We start from the raw sequence: 15,173 nt of genomic DNA, 5'->3' as shown, positions 1-15,173 counted from the left end.
GTAAATTATTCAGATCATGGGAAGACCCATGAGAATAATAAAGAGGCATACTGTTCTGATATCAAGACACTATTCACTATTGGGCATCAATAGAAAATAAAAGCTATGGTGGGAAATGGGTAGTTTATCCCTCATTCAGTGGAGTGCATGTGATGGCCTGTCTTCCAGCCACTTGTTTCATGAAATGACTCTAAACTCTGGAATTGATTTCCTGATGTGCTTCCATGTAAAGTGATATTAATCCACATCTTGCTAATCTTTCAAGCTTTCACTCTAGACTCTTCATGTCTTATGCATATACCTTGTTCTAATCTCCTCACCTGATTTTCTTTTACCAGTGAAGGAATTTGCTTAGTATAATACACATTTCAAAGCCATTTTACATATCTTAGCAAATTTCGTCCTCACAACTGCTGGTGACACATTACTCCACTTTCCAAATGGGGAAATTGAGACTCAGAATGCTCAATAGTCCCACCCAAGGTCATATGGCCTGTTAGAGACAGAGCTAACCCCCTGGGGACATGTTTTTTTTACATTCTTGGAGGATGAATACCTTTGATTTGTCCTGGCTTCTGGACTGCTTTCTGGGAAGTCAGCATAAGAGAGATCATTCTTAGATTCTTCCCAAAACATAACTCTTACTGTTTGTCACTGCCTTTTAATTTTCCCCTGCTGCCTCTTATTATTCTCCTTAGTACTGCATTATTTAACTGTATTAAATATTTAGGAGTGCAGTATGAGAGATGTCATACAAAATAAAGTTTTATTATCCACTGGATTCAGGTACATATGTATATTATGTGCAGAGACAGATGCACGATCCAGAGAAAGATGATGCCCCAGGGGGTCTTTTATCATCTGCTGGAGCTCATATTTTTTCCCTTCTTTCCTCTCTGGCTTGGGGTCTCCCCATGGCTATTTATGTCTTTCTGACCTTCAAGTACAATGGCTTCACTTCTGCTTTCTGCTGGGAGATAGAGTCAGGGCTGTTGAGAGAGCTGCATCACTGGGTCCAAAAGGAGTAAAGGTCAGGAATCCTCACTCTTTTCCAGTTCTGCAGCTGCAGACTATATCTCTTTTTAGAGTGGTTAGCTGCTAACCCATATCCAAAATTGGAAAGTGTTAGAGTTAACAGTAGAACTCTATATTTGCTAATCTCTGGTTGAAGTTTCTTTGATGTCACCTCCTGGCTCAGGAGATAATTTTGCCTTCTCCATTATTAAATGTATAATAAGGCATTCTATGTGGTCATTTTTGGCCAGTAATGATGGGGTGACTCTGGGCCAAGGATAATAGATCATACTGATTTTCTGTATATAATTTATGTAGCAAGAGCATCAAAGATGCATATTTTCTGTCCTCTTGATGATCTGTCCACCTGTCTGTCTTCATATATATAGAAGTGAGCCCTGGCAAATTGTTGTTGTGCAGCCAATATTTGCTTAACCATTCATTCCCTTTTTTTTTTTTTTTTTTGGATGAATCTAAATATTCATTCATTTGGCACTTGATATTATTTTAACTGCTCAAGATAAAAAATTAAATGAGAGAAAAAAAGGTTTTATACGCCGGATCCTAGTGGAGGAGACAGATATTAATTAAATGTGTAAATGAATGAACATTGCTGTGTGCAATGAGAGCATAAATGGGAAGTTTGCAACATGTCATTTATTAAATATCTAAATAAGTGAATATATCTCTGAATGAAATACAAAGGCTACCCTTCAAGTCTTAGTAGGCAATAAAAATGATAATAAATGTAGGTTATAAAGTCAATATGATGCCAAATGAAGGAATACAGTGGTAATGTCACTGCAGTGGGCAGAATAATGGTCCCCAAAGGTGTCCAGGTTCTAATCCTTGGGTCTTGTAAATATATTAAATAACATGGCAAAAAGGACTTTGCAGATAGGATTTAGGGTTAAGAACTTTGAGATTGAAAGATTATCCCGGTTAACTTGGGGCCCAATCTAAAAGCATGAGTTGTTAAAAGCAAAAAATATTCTTGGTTGTCAAAATTAGAGATGTGATAACAGAATCAGGGTCATATAAATGCTGTACTAAAAAAGACTGTTCTTGCTGCTTTTGAAAATGGAGGGAAGGGTCCATAAGACAAGAAATGTGGGCAGCCTTTAGAATCTAAAATAAGTGAGTAAACAGATTCCCCCCTAGAATCATTTTTTTTTATATTAAGATTTATTGCCCTTATGCACTGTTTTTCCAAATGATTTTTTTTAATTCATTTTTTATTGGTGTTCAATTTACTAACATACAGAATAACCCCCCGTGCCCGTCACCCATTCACTCCCACCCCCCGCCCTTCTCCCCTTTCACCACCCCTAGTTCGTTTCCCAGAGTTAGCAGTCTTTACGTTCTGTCTCCCTTTCTGGTATTTCCCACACATTTCTTCTCCTTTCCCTTATATTCCCTTTCACTATTATTTATATTCCCCAAATGAATGAGAACATATAATGTTTGTCCTTCACCGACTGACTTACTTCACTCAGCATAATACCCTCCAGTTCCATCCACGTTGAAGCAAATGGTGGGTATTTGTCATTTCTAATGGCTGAGTAATATTCCATTGTATACATAAACCACATCTTCTTTATCCACTCATCTTTTGTTGGACACCGAGGCTCCTTCCACAGTTTGGCTATCGTGGCCATTGCTGCTATAAACATTGGGGTGCAGGTGTCCCGGCGTTTCACTGCATCTGTATCTTTGGGGTAAATCCCCAGCAGTGCAATTGCTGGGTCGTAGGGCAGGTTTATTTTTAACTGTTTGAGGAACCTCCACACAGTTTTCCAGAGTGGCTGCACCAGTTCACATTCCCACCAACAGTGTAAGAGGGTTCCCTTTTCTCCGCATCCTCTCCAACATTTGTTGTATCCTGCCTTGTTAATTTTCCCCATTCTCGCTGGTGTGAGGTGGTATCTCAATGTGATTTTGATTTGTATTTCCCTGATGGCAAGTGATGCAGAGCATTTTCTCATATGCATGTTGGCCATGTCTATGTCTTCCTCTGTGAGATTTCTGTTCATGTCTTTTGCCCATTTCATGATTGGATTGTTTGTTTCTTTGGTGTTGAGTTTAATAACTTGTTTATAGATCTTGGAAACTAGCCCTTTATCTGATATGTCATTTTCAAATATCTTCTCCCATTCTGTAGGTTGTCTTTGAGTTTTGTTGACTGTATCCTTTGCTGTGCAAAAGCTTCTTATCTTGATGAAGTCCCAATAGTTCATTTTTGCTTTTGTTTCTTTTGCCTTCGTGGATGTATCTTGCAAGAAGTTACTATGGCCGAGTTCAAAAAGGGTGTTGCCTGTGTTCTTCTCTAGGATTTTGATGAAATCTTGTCTCACATTTAGATCTTTCATCCATTTTGAGTTTATCTTTGTGTATGGTGAAAGAGAGTGGTCTAGTTTCATTTTTCTGCATGTGGATGTCCAATTTTCCCAGCACCATTTATTGAAGAGACTGTCTTTCTTCCAATGGATAGTCTTTCCTCCTTTATCGAATATTAGTTGACCATAAAGTTCAGGGTCCACTTCTGGATTCTCTATTCTGTTCCATTGATCTATGTGTCTGTTTTTGTGCCAGTACCACACTGTCTTGATGACCACAGCTTTGTAGTACAACCTGAAATCTGGCATTGTGATGCCCCCAGATATGGTTTTCTTTCTTAAAATTCCCCTGGCTATTCGGGGTCTTTTCTGATTCCACACAAATCTTAAAATAATTTGTTCTAACTCTCTGAAGAAAGTCCATGGTATTTTGATAGGGATTGCATTAAACGTGTATATTGCCCTGGGTAACATTGACATTTTCACAATATTGATTCTTCTAATCCATGAGCATGGAATATTTTTCCATTTCTTTGTGTCTTCCTCAATTTCTTTCAGAAGTGTTCTATAGTTTTGAGGGTATAGATCCTTTACATCTTTGGTTAGGTTTATTCCTAGGTATCTTATGCTTTTGGATGCAATTGTAAATGGGATCGACTCCTTAATTTCTCTTTCTTCAGTCTCATTGTTAGTGTATAGAAATGCCATTGATTTCTGGGCACTGATTTTGTATCCTGCCACACTACCGAATTGCTGTATGAGTTCTAGCTATCTTGGGGTGGAGACTTTTGGGTTTTCTATGTAGAGTATCATGTCATCGGCGAAGAGGGAGAGTTTGACTTCTTCTTTGCCAATTTGAATGCCTTTAATGTCTTTTTGTTGTCTGATTGCTGAGGCTAGGACTTCCAGTACTATGTTGAACAGCAGTGGTGAGAGTGGACATCCTGTCTCGTTCCTGATCTTAGGGGAAAGGCTCCCAGTGCTTCCCCACTGAGAATGATATTTGCTGTGGGCTTTTCATAGATGGCTTTTAAGATGTCGAGGAATATTCCCTCTATCCCTACACTCTGAAGAGTTTTTATCAGGAATGGATGCTGTATTTTGTCAAATGCTTTCTCTGCATCCAATGAGAGGATCATATGGTTCTTGGTTTTTCTCTTGCTGATATGATGAATCACATTGATTGTTTTACGGGTGTTGAACCAGCCTTGTGTCCCAGGGATAAATCCTACTTGGTCATGGTGAATAATTTTCTTAATGTACTGTTGGATCCTATTGGCCAGTATCTTGTTGAGAATTTTTGCATCTGCGTTCATCAGGGATATTGGTCTGTAATTCTCCTTTTTGGTGGGGTCTTTGTCTGGTTTTGGAATTAAGGTGATGCTGGCCTCATAGAACGAATTTGGAAGTACTCCATCTCATTCTATCTTTCCAAACAGCTTTAGGAGAATAGGTATGGTTTCTTCTTTAAACGTTTGATAAAATTCCCCAGGGAAGCCATCTGGCCCTGGACTCTTGTGTCTTGGGAGGTTTTTGATGACTGCTTCAATTTCCTCCCTGGTTATTGGCCTGTTCAGGTTTTCTATTTCTTCCTGTTCCAGTTTTGGTAGTTTGTGGCTTTCCAGGAATGCGTCCATTTCTCCTAGATTGCCTAATTTATTGGCATATAGCTGTTCATAATATGTTTTTAAAATCGTTTGTATTTCCGTGGTGTTGGTAGTGATCTCTCCTTTCTCATTCATGATTTTATTAATTTGAGTCTTCTCTCTCTTCTTTTTAATAAGGCTGGCTAATGGTTTATCTATCTTATTAGTTCTTTCAAAGAACCAACTCCTGGTTCTGTTGATCTGTTCCACAGTTCTTCTGGTCTCGATTTCGTTGAGTTCTGCTCGAATCTTTATTAACTCCCTTCTTCTCTTGGGTGTAGGATCTATTTGCTGTTTTTTCTCTAGCTCCTTTAGGTGTAAGGTTAGCTTTTGTATTTGAGTTCTTTCCAGTTTTTGAATGGATGCTTGTATTGCGATGTATTTCCCCCTTAGGACTGCTTTTGCTGCATCCCAAAGATTTTGGATGGTTGTATCTTCATTCTCATTAGTTTCCATGAATGTTTTTAATTCTCCTTAATTTCCTGGTTGACCCTTTCATCTTTTAGCAGGATGGTCCTTAACCTCCACGTGTTTGAGGTCCTTCCAAACTTCTTGTTGTGATTTAGTTCTAATTTCAAGGCATTATGGTCTGAGAATATGCAGGGGACGATCCCAATCTTTTGGTATCGTTTCAGACCCGATTTGTGACCCAATATGTGGTCTATTCTGGAGAAAGTTCCATGTACACTTGAGAAGAATGTGTATTCAGTTGAGTTTGGATGTAAAGTTCTGTAGATATCAGTGAAATCCATCTGGTCCAGTGTATCATTTAAAGCTCTCGTTTCTTTGGAGATGTTGTGCTTAGAAGACCTATCGAGTATAGAAAGAGCTAGATTGAAGTCACCAAGTATAAGTGTATTATTATCTAAGTATTTCTTCACTTTGGTTAATAATTGATTGATATATTTGGCAGCTCCCACATTCGGGGCATATATATTGAGGATTGTTAAGTCCTCTTGTTGAATAGATCCTTTAAGTATGATATAGTGTCCCTCTTCATCTCTCACTACAGTCTTTGGGGTAAATTTTAGTTTATCTGATATAAGGATGTCTTCTCCTGCTTTCTTTTGAGGACCATTCGAATGGTAAATGGTTCTCCAACCTTTTATTTTCAGGCTGTAGGTGTCCTTCTGTCTAAAATGAGTCTCTTGTAGACAGCAAATAGATGGGTCCTGCTTTTTTATCCAGTCTGAAACCCTGCGCCTTTTGATGGGGTCATTAAGCCCGTTCACATTCAGAGTTACTATTGAGAGATACGAATTTAGTGTCATCATGATAACTATTCAGTCCTTGTTTTTGTGGAATGTTCCACTGAACTTTTTCTTAAAGGGGAATTTTAAGAGTCCCCCTTAAAATTTCTTGCAGAGCTGGTTTGGAGGTCACATATTCTTTTAGTTGCTGCCTGTCTTGGAAGCTCTTTATCTCTCCTTCCATTTTGAATGAGAGCCTTGCTGGATAAAGTATTCTTGGTTGCATGTTCTTCTCATTTAGGACCCTGAATATATCCTGCCAACCCTTTCTGGCCTGCCAGGTCTCTGTGGAGAGGTCTGCTGTTACCCTAATACTCCTCCCCATAAAAGTCAGGGATTTCTTGTCTCTTGCTGCTTTAAGGATCTTCTCTTTATCTTTGGAATTTGCAAGCTTCACTATTAAATGTCGAGGTGTTGAACGGTTTTTATTGATTTTAGGAGGGGATCTCTCTATTTCCTGGATCTGAATGCCTGTTTCCCTTCCCAGATTAGGAAAATTTTCAGCTAGAATTTGTTCAAATACATATTCTGGCCCTCTGTCCCTTTCGGCACCCTTGGGAACACCATTTAAACGTAGGTTTTTCTTCCTCAGGCTGTCGTTTATTTCCCTTATTCTATCTTCATGGTCTTTTAATTGTTTGTCTCTTTTTTCCTCAGTTTCCCTCTTTGCTATCAACTTGTCTTCTATGTCACTCACTCGTTCTTCCACCTCGTTAACCCTCGTTGTTAGGACTTCTATTTTGGATTGCATCTCATTCAATTGATTTTTACTTTCTGCCTGATTGGATCTAAATTCTGCAGTCATGAAGTCTCTTGAGTCCTTTATGCTTTTTTTCTAGAGCCACCAGTAGCTGTATAATAGTGCTTCTGAATTGGCTTTCTGACATTGAATTGTAATCCAGATTTTGTAACTCTGTGGGAGAGAGGACTGTTTCTGATTCTTTCTTTTGAGGTGAGGTTTTCCTTCTAGTCATTTTGCTCAGTGCAAAGTGGCCAAAAGCAAGTTGTACTGGGAAAAGGAGAAAAAGAGGAGAGTAAGAAGGAAAGAAAAGAGAAAGAGAAAAAAAAGGAAGAAAAAAAAACGAAAAAAAAAAAAAAGAAAAAGAGAAAGAAAAAGAAAGAAAGGAGAAAAAGGGGGGGTGGGGGAAGGAAACAAATCAAAAAGCAAAACAAAAAAAAAAAAAAAAAAAAAGAACCACGGGGGAGTATCTTCTGATTCTGTGTACTTTAAGTCCCTTGGGTTCCCCTGGAAGTTGTCAGTCAGTCCAGCTGGTCTTCTGGGGGAGGGGCCTGTTGTGCTGATTTTCAGGTGTTAGCAGTTGGGGGAGCTGCTGTGCCCCTGCCTGGTGCAGGGCTCGGTGGGGGTTGTTTACCCCGTGAGGCCCCAGGAGGATCAGCCCCAGGGGCGGGGCAGCTCTGGAAACCTGGATTCAGCTCCGGCAGGAACTCTGTCTGCAGGGCCTGGAGGCTCCGGGCGGGGCCGCTGATCTGCTCAGCTGGGGCAGGAGCGTCCTCGCTGTCCTGGGCCCTCCCGGCCTCTGCCTGTCCCGGGGGAGGCGGGATCCTGGGCTGTGTCCCGGCGGCCTGTGCCCTGGAGCCTGCGCTGGTGGATTCGTGCCCCCGCCCCGCAGCCCCCTCCGCGGAGCCGCCCCCGAGCCCCCCCGAGCTGCTCCCGCCCCGCAGCCCCCTCCGCGGAGCCGTCCCCGAGCCCCCCGAGCTGCTCCCGCCCCGCAGCCCCCTCCGCCGAGCCGCCCCCGAGCCCCCCGAGCTGCTCCCGCCCCGCAGCCCCCTCCGCCGAGCCGCCCCCGAGCCCCCCCGAGCTGCTCCGGGTCCCCCGTGCGCGCTGCAGCCCTTAGGGAGCTCGGCGCACTCTCCTGGGCGCGCAGTTGCTGTTACTGTCCCCGGGAGCCCGAGGGCATCCCCGCCCTCCTGGGTCCTGCTCCACCTCCCTGGAGCCCCTTTCCCCCGGGAAAGTCGGTGCAGCTCCTGCTCCTCCGGGACGGGGCTCTCCTGTCCTGGGGACACTCGCCCCGGCCTCAGCCCGGCTCCTCGCGGGGCCCCTCCCCCTTGGAGGCCTTTTGCTTCTTTATTTCTTTTTCCCCGTCTTCCTACCTTGATAGAAGCGCGAACTCTTCTCACTGTAGCATTCCAGCTGGTCTCTCATTAAATCTCAGGCCGAATTCATAGATTCTCAGGATAATTGGAAGGTTTTCTAGGTAATTTGGTGGGGACAGGTGACTTGGGGACCCTACTCTCCCGCCATCTTGCCCCTCCCCTCCCCCCTTAGAATCTTAAAGGAAGAACATGGTCCAGTACAACACAGTGGACCATGACTTTGGTTTAGTCCAATGACTTTGGTGTTGGATTTCTGACATCCATGACTAAAGGATAGTATATTTGTTTTGCTTCAAATCAATAAATTAGTGGTAATTTATTTCAGTAGCAATAAGAAATGAATGCTGTCACCATCCAGGTGACTATGAGGTCAGTAAAATCAGAGCATCATTATCTTCACTTACTCCCATTGGTCTTGATTTTTTTTTCCTGGTAACATCATATTCTTTCTCTTCCAGAAGGTTTTAGCTTTGTAGACCTGCAATCCTTTTGAAAAGCACTGGGGTTAAGGTGTGTTGAACAACAGATGTGTTGACTCATTATGTTCCTCTTCTTGCTGGAAACAAAGTTCTTTTTGAATACAAAATTTCTGCCATGAGATCTTGAAGAGCCCCTGAGAATACTTTTATTTGGGGGACTAAACTGTTTGCATTTAGTGGTCATCCTGTCCCATGTTTTTGGAGCATATTCACCAAATACTGATACTTTAAGGGGCTAATACATTGATTGCACTTGAAAGGTCACATCTTAGTGATTGTATACCCCCCAAATTATATACTTCCAAAAAGTATGAAGTAATAGTGTGCCTTGTTTCACTTAAAATTGTTTCTTTCTCTATATTTTACACAACAAATTTGACTTTGGTCTTGCTAAATGTAATAAACGAAAACTTTGTGACACATTTTATGAGTGCTTTACATGTACTATTTATTGCTAAAACTAAACTTTTCATTGATTCTTAGAGGAACATGTAGAATTGTTTTAGTTTTTAACTTTAATTGGGCTATAGTCTTATATAAAGATACCATTTGAATCCAAGACTACTTCTCGTCAACCCAGAATATAATTATGTGGTCCTTCTTATCTTTTCATATACCTTGGTAGACAAACATATATTTTATACCTATGAGGAGATTGATAAAACTATTTATGACATTTCTCTCATTTATGTATGTATCTATCCATCTATTATACTTGGATGCCCAACACTTTTGTGTACCCTTTTTCTATTTTGTTGAGCATTGCTGAGATAAATCCCTTTCCAGGGTCCAGATCTTTGGAAGCAATAGATAGTTTATAAGAAGATTTTTTTTTCCTTAGGCAAGATTCTTTCCTAAAGCAATTAAAGGCTAACGGGGTTAGTGTTATTGTTGGCTAATACAAGTTATTTGGAGCAATGAAACGGAAGCACTTCTAGTTTGAGCACGACTGTTTGTCTCTCCTTTGGAAGTTGAGCAAACCTTTCCTGAATAGGAGAATACTCTGAGATTAGGCTGTTTGGTCCTACTTGTCTGGTAACTCCAGAAAAAAGCCCCATGTGTGATTTTTTGGTCACCATTTAGATAAATGGACAAGCAAAATTCATAAGCTTTTATATCCTCTTGGCATACCCTAGGAAGTGCTGGCTGGTGAACATTCTCAGACTTCTGAAGAATGCATTTCTCTACCTTCAACCCTTCTAAAACCTGCCTGGAATGGGTGAGCATCTGAAAACCTTAATGCTGTTCCCTGGTACTTCTTCATTTTCTGGTGAGAAACAGAAGGCAGTTTTAGTGTGAGTTTTTAATTCTTTTTTTTTAGAAATGTTCATTTATCATGACAGAAAAGTAACTGCTTTAGTTTCCACTTCTGGAAATTAGAAGTAGAGAGAGAGAGAGATGATAGGTATATTATAGGCATGCAATACATATTTTATATACATAATAATTTCTTGAAAAGATCAATGAAATAATCTTAAAAAGAAAGAATATTCTTTCCATATATTTTTAATGTTCTTGTCTTTTGTACACAGCATTCCCCTGCCTGATAGAGGCACAATTCTGTTTTGTCCCTGGTAGGTTCATAGACATCCATCAAGATCCTGTCCAGATACCTCCTTGTTGATTGAAATATCACTGGCAAAACAGTAGCTGCCTCCCTGTGCTGCAACAGCTCTTTGTGCATATATAGTATCTCCTTAGTGGCATTGTATCACTATTGGCTCATCTGGCTTTCTTACCATCAGAGCCTGTGTATACCTGGCATACAGTTTTTAAAGTTTTATTTATTTATTTTAGAGAGAGAGAGAGAGAGAGTAGAGGTAGGGGCAGAGGGAAAGAATCTCAAGTAGACTCCCTGCTGAGCAAAGAGCTCAATATGGGGCTCAATCCCATCACCCATGAGATCATCATCTGAGCTGAAACCAAGAGTCAGTCGCTCAACCAAGGAGCCACCCAGTTGCCTCTTTGGCATACAGTTTTTAGCACAAAGCAGGTGCTAAATGAAAGAATGCTAAATATTGGTATATGTAGCTACATTCCACTTTTGAACCTATAGCTTTAGTCTCCCATTCACTGTGCCAAGGACGAGTTGTCTCAGTCCTCAGTAGTTCAATAGTGATTCTATATGAAGAGCCAAAATTGCATGGGAATGTGTGTCCCAATGGAAAAGTCATATTGAAGAAATAGCCGGAGTTTTGTAAATAATTTACATTTGTTAAGTTAACCCACGATTGTTTGTTTCCCTTTGTTGAACTTATTTTTTTTAGATTATAATAGCAATATAGTCACATGTTAGCAAAGTTAGACATGAGTTAAAAAAATCAACCAAATTGCAACTTCTTAAAATTGTTGTTCTCAGTGATTTGAATACATTATATTATACAGATATAGATATAGATATGCGTATATAGGGATGCCTGGGCAGCTCAGTTGGTTAAGCATCTGCCTTCAGCTCAGGTCATGATCTGTGGGACTAGATCCCAAGACCCCTCCCCCTACTTGTGCAGGCACTCTCTCTCTCTCTTTCAAATAAATAAAATCATTTTTAAAAAGATATGCTTATACATGTACGTATCTATATTTTTGCTTTGAAAAGGGTTGGCTGTTTTCTTTCTTTTTTTAAAAAAGATTTTATTTATTTATTTATTCATGAGAGTTACAGAAAGAAAGACAGAGACACAGAGGGAGAAGTAGGCTCCTCCCAGGGACTCAATACCGATCCAGGTTCACGCCCTGAGCCAAAGGCAGATACTCAACCACTGAGCCACCCAGAAGTCCCAAGGCTATATTCTTTGACTGTATAAATAATGGATGTTCATTGCAAAATATTTATGGAATGAAGAAAATTATGTAAAATAAAACACAACTCACTTTTATTTAAATCTCTAAAAGAAGATATCATTATTACCATTTTGTTCTATTTCCTTTTAGATTTATTTAGATCCAAGGAAAATATTTATACACACATGGGCAAACACACACACATACATATTCACTAAAATTTTCTTTGGTTCTTGGATTCCATTTATAAACTTACAATGTTGCAGCACTTTAGTATTAATTTTTCTTTTTTTTTTTTTTTTGGAGTGGAGAGAGGAGTGGTCTCATATTAGTCATTTGAAATTATTAGCATATGGGGGCATGTGGGTTGCTTAGCAGGTTAAGTGTCTACCTTTGGCTCAGGTCATGATCTTAGGTCCTGGGATGGAGCCTTGCATTGGGCTCCCTGCTCAGGGGGACTTGCTTCTTCCCCTCCCTCTGCCCCTCCTACCTTGTGCTGTCTCTTAAATAAATAAATAAAATATTTAATAAATATTATTAGCAGATGCTAAACTCCTCATAAATTCCCTATATATGTAATAGCTGAAAGCCTAGGTGAGTCCAGTAATTGAAGAACAGAGTAAGATGTGATTGTTGGTGAGAATTTGGGATATTTGTGCTAAGGATTAATTGACAACATGCTTACATAGTGATAGAATATAGTGAATCATTTGATTCTTTCTCTTACTATGGTTTACCCCAGCATGGGACTGCAGATATAGGCCACATTAAAGATATTAATAGGGTTAGTGACCTTGAGAAAGTTCTTTCTCCTCTGGGTTGATGCATAGAATAAAAGTAGGCTCATGCCAGAACCAATGAAAGGCATCATTAGAAATCAGATTAAAGGATAGAGGGGGACCCACGGGTTTAAATTAAAGTGAATGTTTTGAGAATGTTAATGAGTATTAACCTTCCAGAGGCCTAATAGGAACCATAAGAAAATCTGATACTCAATTTTGGATAACTGTTGAAGGTCAGGTAGCTTTTGTAATATTCTTTCTCCTGTTTTTTCTGACTTCTATCAATAGATCTTAAAATGTTGAGAAATCATACTGATTTCACTGGTCACATAAAATGTGACATGCATCCACCCCCCACCCCTTGCAACTTTATGATATCTGTAGAACCTCCTACATTATCAATTCCAGGTGCTAGCATATTTTCTGATCATTGATGAACTCCTAATTATTTTCCTCAATATCATGAGAAGTATATGTAATTTTTAACCTTACTAGGACATTTTGATCCAGGAGGATAATAAAAGGCTTTGATATGTTCATGGTGGACACTGAAGAAAATGGAGTGTTTGGTGATGTGAGGTGAATCCTCTGAAAATCCACATTTGTTTCTTTATGATTAACTCTATACTATAGAATGTGAGATGTTCTTACTTTAAGTAAAAGTTAAACTATCAGGGATGCCTGGATGGCTCAGCTGTTGGGCATCTGCCTTTGGCCCAGGGTGTCATCCTGGAGTCCTGGGATTGAGTCCCATATCAAGCTCCCTGCATGGAGCCTGCTTCTCCCTCTGCCTGTGTCTCTGCCTCTGTGTGTGTGTGTCTCTCATGAATAAATAAATATTTTTTTAAAGTTAAAATATCATTTTTTCTTTGCACATTTAGAATCACAAAGATAAATTATCCTATTCCAAGTGAAAACTGCAGGTATTTTAAGATGTACCATATTCCCCAGAAACTTCCTACAGAGGTAAACATTTCCAATTCCTTTAACCTTTCTTTACTTTGACATATTATGAACACTTCCATTATCATATTTACAATTCCTTGAACATATTCCAATTTAACTATATTTATTTTAAGGTGGGAAAATATGTCATTTGAGAGATACTCTTCTGTTATGATCTAAAAGTATGTCTGTAATATGAAATAAAATAATAATAGCTACAGGTGGACATATTACAATTATAATATTTTTAAAAAATATATTTTCTGGCTCTTCTAAATATTTTTATGAAATTTAGGTTTCTCTGGCTCCTATCTCTCCTAGACTCTCTGCTAATAGAAATATATATAACAATATGAACTAAAAATTACATTTGTTTGGGGGCATGCCTATGACCCCATTCCAGTATATTTTATGTATTATTGACATATATGTTATTGATATATATTGCACACACACTTTATTTTTTATTTTTTAAAGATTTTATTTATTTATTCATGAGAGACACAGAGAGAGGCAGAGATATAGGCAGAGAGAGAAGCAGGCTCCATGCAGGGAGCCCGATGTGGAACTCGATCCTAGGACTCCAGGATCACGTGCTGGGCCAAAGGCGGCACCAAACCGCTGAGGCCACCCAGGCATCCCTGAACATGCACTTTAAACTGGAGTTCCCATGGAGCCCATATCTCCTATTTTTTGCTAATAAAGCTGAGTTTTGGTCGCAAGTGTGTTATTTCTCTTATCCTTCATGATTGTTATTGTATTAGATTTATCTCATTACACCAATTTTTCAGCATCTATAGAGATTAATGCATTTTGTGCAAAACATTTGATGTCCCTTATATGTTAATGTCATTCCCTCATTTGTTTCATGAGTGACAGAACTAAAGTCGGAGAGTTGTCATTTATCACTTATAATTTCACTATAAATCCATTAACTATTAACACCAAATTCTGGATTTGATTAAAAATTATCATAAAAGTGCAAATAAAAATCACAATAAGATATCGCTTCACACCTGTCAGAATGGATGGCTAGAATCAAAAAGAAAAGAAATAACAACTATTGGAGAGCATGTGGACTAAAAGGAACCCTCATGCATTGTTGGGAATGTAAATTGATGCAGCCATTGTGGAAAACAGTGTAGAGGTTCCTCAAAAAATTAAAAGTAGAAATACTTTTATGGTCCAGTAATACCAAGTATTTACCCAAAGAAAACAAAAACATTGATTCAAAAAGATATATGCAGCACTATGTTTATTGTAGCATTATTTCCAATAGCCATAATATGGAAGCAACACCCAGCAATACCCAGAATGGAATCTTACTTGGCCCTAAAAAAGAATGAGATCCTATCATTTGTGACAACATGGATGGACCTAGAGAGTATATGCTAAGTGAAATAAGACAGGCAGGGAAAGACAAATACTATGTATTTCACTCATAGGTGGAATCTAAAAGACAAAACAAATGAGTAAACAAACAAGAAGCAAAATCAGATCTACAAATATTGAAAGCAAACTGACGGGTTGCTAGAGGGGAGGGGAATGGAAGGATGGGCAAAAATGGGTGAAGGGGAGTGAAGGAGTACTGGTGCCCAGTCATGGAATGACTAAGCCATGGGGATGAAAGGCACAGCATAGGGAATATAGTCAATGGTATATTAATAACGCTGTCTGGGTAGTTACACTTGTGGTGAGCACAGCATAACATAAGAGTTGTCAAATCACTGTTGTACACCTGAAACTACTGCAACATTGTGTATCAACTATACTTCAATACAAAACATGAAGATATATATGTGTATATATATCACATTAATGAGAG

This window comes from Canis lupus, chromosome 20 (genome assembly GCF_048164855.1).
Source record: "Canis lupus baileyi chromosome 20, mCanLup2.hap1, whole genome shotgun sequence".
In the NCBI taxonomy this organism is placed as follows: Eukaryota; Metazoa; Chordata; class Mammalia; order Carnivora; family Canidae; genus Canis; species Canis lupus.
This window is presented reverse-complemented; position numbering follows the sequence as displayed.